This window comes from Pteropus alecto, unplaced genomic scaffold, assembly GCF_000325575.1.
Source record: "Pteropus alecto unplaced genomic scaffold, ASM32557v1 scaffold86, whole genome shotgun sequence".
In the NCBI taxonomy this organism is placed as follows: domain Eukaryota; kingdom Metazoa; phylum Chordata; class Mammalia; order Chiroptera; family Pteropodidae; genus Pteropus; species Pteropus alecto.
Window position 1 is genome coordinate 21,516,881 of NW_006442109.1, and position 7,602 is coordinate 21,524,482.

The 7,602-nt window shown below is 37.6% G+C and overlaps 1 pseudogene; it reads left to right on the plus strand.

Annotated features, from left to right (window-relative positions):
* The first annotated feature begins 4,049 nt into the window (after nucleotides 1–4,049).
* On the plus strand, nucleotides 4,050–4,168 carry LOC112469717 (annotated as a pseudogene).
* The last annotated feature ends 3,434 nt before the right edge of the window (nucleotides 4,169–7,602 follow it).

The window sequence follows — 7,602 nt, forward strand, 5'->3', positions numbered from 1 at the left end:
TATGTTTGTTAAATCCATTTCTTCCAACTGTAGTTTTCAAGCTATGGATCAGGGCATTCCACTTGCTATTAGATATGGGGTACCTGTGGTTAATCTGTTTACTTAACATGGTAATTCATTGACTTTCTTAGCTGTCTTGACAGTAGAGCTAGATATATTTTCAGGTTCTAAGAAGTACCTAATGCTATTTATTCTATTTAAAAAGTTTCATGGCTTCAGATACTTAAGCATAAAAATTTCCATAATTTCCTTTTATTGGAACGTGCAAAGTTGGAGAACAGCGTAAGAGGATGAGTAAATTAGAAAAAAACTTTTCTCTCAAATGCTCACATATTTAATTAAAATTCCTGCAACATAATTCACTGAATTGTTGTGAGGACAAATTGAGGTGATCGTTGGGAAAGCTCTTTGGAAACTAGATTACAAACATAGAAGGGGTATTTGTAAAAGTAAGATTTTAAAGCAAAAGAAAGCTTCTTAAAAACACAGAACTTCTGGTATTCTGACAATGTATATGCCATTAAATGAAGATTAAAGATTAAGGCCTTGTTCAGGTAATATTATCTAGTGGGAGTAACATGGCATTTACCATTTAACCACCTTTAAGTGTATAGTTTAGTGCCATTAAGTGTATTTACGATGCTGTGTAATCATTATAACTATATATCTCCAGAATTTTTTCAACATTGCAATCTGAAAATCTGTACCCACTAAACAATAACCTCCTACTCTCACCTCTCCTAGGCCCTGGTAACCTTTATTCTTTGCCTATTCTAGGTAACTTAGATAAGTGGAATCATACAATATTTGTTCTTTTGCGTCTGGCTTATTTTACTTAGTATAATGTTTTCAAGATTTATTCATGTAGCATGTGTGAAAACTTCATTCATTTTTAAGGGTGTATAATATTCCAGTGTATGTATGTGTGTGTGTGTGTGTGTGTGTGTATAACATTTTATATATTTTTGTTTATCCATTTATCTTTTGATGGACATTTGGGTTGTTTCTACCTTTTGGCTATTGTGAATACTTCTGTGAACACTGGTGTATAAATATTTATTTGAGTTCCTGCTTTCGGTTCTTTTGGATATATACCTAGGAGTGGAACACAGCAGAACTTTTAAACCCTCCAAAGCAAGTGCTTCTCTTCCGTTCATGCCCTAAAGAGTGAGCAGTTGCTTTCTTCAACTTCAATGTACTGTAAGCCTCTATCTTTTCCCCTAGGCTCCTACTCCTCTGAATTTGACAGTTCAAGATGCAGCTGCAAAGGAATCTGAAATCTGACTCTAACCACTATATGCCTGTAAGGAAACCTGCCAATTGGCACTATGGGGACTGACTAGTTAAAGTGGACTAAGAGAAATTTAGTTGACGGTACATTTAGATGGAAGTTTAATAAAAAAGGAAAGTGTCATAGAGAACTATATTTTGGAGTTCAGCTTCAATTCAATTATTGATAAATTACTATCTGCAGGGCACTTTTAAAATACAACAATGAATGAGACAAGCACTCTTTTCAAGCAGCTCACATTCTAGAAGAAGCTGCATACATATTTAGTAAGCAACAAATAGCTATACAACAATTCTATTACTATTCATTTTGTTTATTCAACATTCATCAAGCACCTTCTAAGCACTGTTCTAGGCCTGGGGTATATATATTAGTAAACAAAGTAAAGTTCCTGCTCTCCTGCAGAACTTCTAGTGGGGAGAACTGAACATTAGACAAGAAATATACAGTGTAATGGCTGTGTAGTTTTCTTACAGAGAAAACTAAAACAAAATCAAGGATAGAAAGTGATATGGTGTATGTGTTGTTTTAGGTAGGTTGACTAGGACAGGTTTTGCTGAGTCAGTTACTTTGGGTAGAGATCTGAATGAAGCGAAGAAGAGAATCAAGGGGATACGTGTGTGACAAGAGAGCTTGATAGAGAAATAGTGGCAATTGCTGTAATATTATACCCCAGAGATGGATAAAGAGCTTTGGGACTTTAAATGATGGGACAAATAAATCCGATGCTCTGTGATTTTAAGCACATAATTCTATGACATTGTAAAATTATTTTTTATTTAAATACTGAAAGATCTATTTGCAAGAGATGCTTGAATTTTAAGATGAGTGAATCTTTCAAAAATAATAAGGAATCAATGCTAGGAATCTGTCTCTGTCACACACACACACACACACATACATATATGCACATGCTTTATGAAAGCTTCTGGGCATGGGATAAACATGAGGCATGTGTTGTGTGATAAATCCTTCATCTATCTTGTCTACTTGTTTCTCCCATTAGGATTCCTCATTCTCTCAGTGTTGGTAGCTACTAAACATAGTTTGGTTAAATCAGTTTACTAATTAGTACATGAAAAACTAGAGCATTTTAAACCAACTTAGAATTTTTTAAGAAGCATTTAAAAAGAATATTTTTAGTAAGTTAAAGTCATCTTGTCGTGAAATTTCAGGGAGAATGACAAGGCACACGAACTTCTGGTATCAGAAACTTTTGGGCAAAAAGAACAAAATCACAACACATAGCTTCTTAATGTACATTCATCTTTATAGTGCAGGACTCTGTGTGTGTGTGTGTGTGTGTGTGTGTGTGTGTGTGTGTGTGTGGCATTGCAAAACTGAAGACACAATCCTTACACTCTTCAGTTCGAGCAAAGCAATCTATAAGCTGGGAGGGGAGATAGTAGACATTGTTGGACAAGTGCTGGTGGATGGTACCAAACCTAGTCTCTAGCAATGCCCATGAGGAAGGGACCAGAGATGCTGGGAAGATCAGAACAGACTCTGGGGAGAGTGCATGTGACCTGGTTCTTTAAGGACAAGTTGGGAAGAGAGGAGATGAAGGGAAATGTGTCTCAGAAAGAGAAAATGGCCTGAACAAAGATACCATGTGGACATGTGCAATTGATGTTTAGGTAATGGGAAGGAGTCCTGATGGATTAGGGCAGAGAATCTAGCTTGGAGATGGTAGGAATAATTTTGGAAAGATGGATGGAAAGCCAAGAAGAAAAAGAGAGCTCTGTGCTTTCCTTCTTTTGTAAATTGCTTTCTGACTCAATTTATCAGATTATAGGGAGAATCGTCCCTTGATCCCTCATGTGTCTGCTGTTAGTGGGACAATCATAGATCTCAAGATGCTCTCTGCAAACAAAAACACTGTCTTCTAAGAGCTGCATTTTTATTGTCAGTGGGCAAGCTCATTGTGAAAAATTTAAGTATACAGAAGGGTAAGAAACAATGAAACATTCCCTCTCAAGGGCCCACCAGCCCCTCTACCCACATACCATTCCTCAGAAGTAACTGTTGTTAATTATTTCTTTCCACTTAGCTTTCCTGTTATCATTCATTCAGTCGATGAATATTTATTGAGTGCCTATTATAAACACTGGGGATACAACAGTGAACAAAAGTCCCTCTCAAGGAGTTTAGAGGGAGGAAATAGAAAACAGCAAGCACATTTAAAACATTTTTACCAAATGGGATTATCCTATACGTATTCATCTGCAATTTCTTTTTTCAGTTGACAATACATCTTGGACATCTTTCCAAGTAAGTCTGAAGAATCCTACTTCTTTCCTTGATAATAGCTAATATTTATTGAACATCTACTATGGTCCAGGCACTGTCTTAGTCACGATGATCCTCTATGGTAAGTCCTATAATGATCACCTTTTTACATATGAGGAACTGAGGCCCAGAAATGTGTGAGAACTTGCTCAGAGTTACCTGGCCAGTCACCGGTGAAGCCAGATATGAACTCAGACAATCTGATTCTTCGGTCTAGTTTTACTTCTCCTTGACATCTGCATAATACTTCTTTGTATGTACAGATGGACTTTAACTTATTTAGTCAGTCAATTCCCCATATTTAAGGCATTTTTAGTTGTTTGCTATCACAGACATTGCCATAATGAACATTTTTATAGATATGTTTGCATATATTTGTGGTCATCCATAAGGTGAAGTCCTAAGAGCTGGAAACATACACATTTCTATATTTGATAGGCACTACTTAGTTTCCCTTTAAACATAATTTACCTATGGCCGTGCCACCCTGAACACGCCCGATCTCGTCTAATCTCAGAAGCTAAGCAGGGTGGGGCCTGGTTAGTACTTGGATGGGATTCCACCTAGGAATACTGGGTGCTGTAGGCTTAAAAAAAAAAACAAAAACATATTTTACCAATTTCTACTCCCACTAACAGTATAGGAGAATAGGAGAAGATACTGATTTCCTTATATCTTTCCTTATATCTTCTTCAACAAAGGGAATTATCAAACTTATAACAATTGCCAATGTGATAAATTAAAAAATGGTATAGAGGCTGTATTTATCTTTTCTAATTTAGAAGTTTTTTAAAATTTTAAATATTTTAAAGAAATGATTGCTTCATTGTGTAGGCTGTTCTTGGTTCTGTTTATCATGCAAAGAAGAAAGCAATCATTCTTGTTTCAAGAACCTGCAGTTTCTTGTGACTGTGGAGCTTGGCAGGGAATACCCTCCTTTTCCTCTGAGCTAGTTCTTTGTGGAAATCTGAGGGTTCAGTATGGGGCCGTTCTAGAAGAGTGGAGTCAATGATGCACAGAGGATCAACTTGCTCTGGTTATAGAGACATGATTAAAACATATTTGGTTTCTGTACTTAACTGCAAATCTGATGCAACGTCTAAAAAATCTATAAATGGCTTTAGACATATTTAAAAGGAGCCATAATCCTTTCATTTAAACATCGTCACAAACCCAAATATTTCATTTTTATCTAATCCCATCGTAAAAACGAGGATCCCCTCAAAGTGATTCTGAACTGAAAAGTGAAATTCATATCCTACATGCATTCGTCCTTTGGCATCCTCAGGGTTAATGGTTTGCTTCCTCTGAGCTGAAATTAAGGATGTTGAGAAAGAAGTGTCATTGCTCTGTTAAACGTTGCTTGAGCGTTCTTAGCTTTCATGACAAGAGAGTTGAAGTCTCATAATAATGATTAAAAAAAAACACACAAACAAGCCACTGTTAATTCTTTCTTTTCTGGAGAAAAAAACAAGTAGAGAGTCCAAAGATGTTTGCTTATCTCCCTCAGCCAAAGGCTGATAAAAGATTGTGAAGCTGAAGTAGTAGCTAGTGAACCCTTCTGTTGTCTCTCCCAACCTTCCGAACTCTTGGTTCCCACAGAGGAAGCCATCCTCCCGAAGCCAGCCTCGAGGGAGCTTCCTTTTGTTTCTCCAAGATTAACCAGTTCTGCCCTGGCAGCAGCAGCAGGCAACTAGAGAAGGAGAGACTCTTCTGGGATTTTGGTATTTTTTCCAGAGAGCGTCCTGTCGTCCTGTCCCGCCCCGGTTCCTTACTGGTAGTAAAACTGCTTTCCTACAACGTCTTCCTCTTTTTCTAGTGGGGTGCTGATTCGGATCTGCCTTTTAGCAGCTTCCGGTAGTGGTAAGTGGTCAAGAGCGTTTTTCCGGGAGTTGGTCTCAGGTTTTCAAGAATGTGCCCTAGAGACTCAGCTTGTTTTCTGTGTAATTACTAGAGCTTTCAGAATAGCCTTGCTTTTCTCACTGCCATGGTCATGGAATGGGTACCTGTTTGATTTTCCTGCACTACTGGGAAATCTCCCTTTTGGGGGAGAGGGTTAGGTCCAGGCTGAGGTGAGTCGGTGGGGAGCTTTCGAGGGTTGGTGAGACTAAGAGGAGAGTTAGCTCTGGGCCATTTGGGGCTTTCTGTTTCTTTTTTCCAGCTTGCTGTTTCTTATCTCCTGTGTGGTTGAGGTTTAGCAAATAGGCTTTATTATCCTCCTCTTATTAAAAAATAATTTTGGCGAAAGTTAGTTGGGTTTAGAACATTGCCTTTTTTTCTTTTGAAGTTCGGATTTTTATTCTGTTATCATCACCTACATGATGGCCAAAGGGACTAACATCAATGTCTATTTTTTTCTTGGCTTATGGGTGTCATTTCCTCTGATAGGCGTTGGTTTTAGTTTTTTTTTCAGGAGGTTTGTATCTAGTTCATCTATTCAAGATATTGTTTATTCTTCGATCGAGTCATGCTTTGGACATAAACAGTTTGTCACTAAGCTCTCTGATGCTTGAGGGGTATGTTTTCAGTGCTGAGATTTGTCTGAATAGAAGAATTGATTCCTCTAGCTCTTTTGTGGATAGACATGAGAGAGTCTCAGGTCCCTGGTTAACAAGGAGCTGTTTCGAAGAAAAAAAAAAACAAAACAAAACTGGCAAGAAACATTAATTGGGGGCTGAAGGTTTATTAAAAAGATGAGGAAATCCCATGTATGGGATTACCAGCACCTCTGTCCATCAACTGTCACCGTTGCTCAGGTGTTGCTCCATGCTAGCCTTTACTGCAAAATGTAAATTTAGAATAATTTTTTAAACTTATATTTAGCTATCTTGCGCTTTTACATTTTTGCCATGCAAGCATCATTAAAACTGTGGAGCCAAGTGATTTCTTTATTTTGTTGCCCCTGGCAGATTTTTCTTGTGCTTAAGATTTAATTTTGTTCTTACATGGTAAATTAGAAATTTTCATATAGTAGGAAAAGACTTAACATATCATTTCAAAGTAAATTGGAATTTGTAGCTCTCCTTGACATAAAACTTCTTAATGTATATATTCTAGATGCTTGCGTGACATATACAAAATTTAGATGCTAGTATGCGTTTTCAGGATTTCTCATGAAAAGCCATAGAAAATGGTAACTTTCAAAAGTTCCACACTTATAGAGCATGCCTAGTCTTGCTTAACTTCTTAGCAATATTACATATTTTTAAAATGTTAACCAATACATTTCTGAATGTAAATGTTAAATATTATTTATCATTGTATTTTCCAAAACATGTTCCTTCCTGAAACTGAGGTTATTTCTTCCTCTTTCCTTTTCTTTATTCAACTCCAGTTTGTTGAGCACCTGCCAGGTGCCCAGAGGAAGAGGGCACTGTAGGAAAGCCACAGCTTTTCATTTCAGTATATCTTTTTCTGATCCTTCTTTTGAGGTCCCTCAAGGACTTTATCCTTGTCCTTTTATTGACTCGTCCTTACCCTCTGTCCTCTCCTGACTTCTCTTTATTCTTGTTCTTTCTGAGCGAGACCATTCATTCCCCATGACTTTGACATCGCCTCATAGGTTGACTTCGACTTCACAAATTTGTCGTTTCTTTTTAGGGCTAAGAATATTTTGCCAATGATCAAATGGCATTTCAAGCCTAATGTATTCAAACTGAACCTTTTATTCTCCCACCCTAGTCCTGCTCCTGCTCCTACACCTTTCTTTCCTTCTCCCTTCACTGACGTATTTGTCATTTTAGTTAATGACTCCTCTATTCCCTCATTGCCCCAAGCCAAAAACCTTGTCCTCCTTGTCCTGTACCTTAACCTATGGGCCACTTATAAATGGTCAATTTAACTGCAGAAACATTTCTAGAATCCAGCTTTGCTTACTTGTTGTCATTGCTTTTTCATCTCTTTCCACGCCAGCCCATGCTGTGAGGGCAACCTTCCGAAAAACTCTGATAGCATGCACTTGCCTAGAGAGACACGAGGGAGCAATGACAAAGAATCGCTGCCCATTGGGTTTTGGAGAGGAT